The sequence below is a fragment of the Austrofundulus limnaeus genome, unplaced genomic scaffold, assembly GCF_001266775.1.
Source record: "Austrofundulus limnaeus strain Quisiro unplaced genomic scaffold, Austrofundulus_limnaeus-1.0 Scaffold5661, whole genome shotgun sequence".
NCBI classification, from domain to species: domain Eukaryota; kingdom Metazoa; phylum Chordata; class Actinopteri; order Cyprinodontiformes; family Rivulidae; genus Austrofundulus; species Austrofundulus limnaeus.
The window spans coordinates 1453-1797 of NW_013958063.1; positions in this window are offsets into that span (position 1 = coordinate 1453).

The following is a 345-nucleotide window of genomic DNA, read 5'->3' on the forward strand; positions in this document are numbered from 1 at the left end:
CAATTGTCCGGATGATGCTGGATATGATGGCGCCGCATTTAAAAGGTTCTGTAGAAGTTTGAAGCAAGTTTTAAATAAAGTTTAATTTTGGTAAAAACTGCATCAACAGTCTGATGACTGTTTAGCCTGTCTTACCGTTGGACTCACAGGATTTGTCATCCGATGCCAGAAAATATCCATCAGCACAAGAACAACGAACGTTACCTCTGTCAACAGTGCAGAACTGTTTACAGCCGCCATTTTTGTTTTCGCAGAGCTCAGTAATAGCTGCAAAGATACAAAAATCAGAGTAAAGATCTTTATATTGAAAAACAGTAATAATCTGTAATAATAATAATAATAATA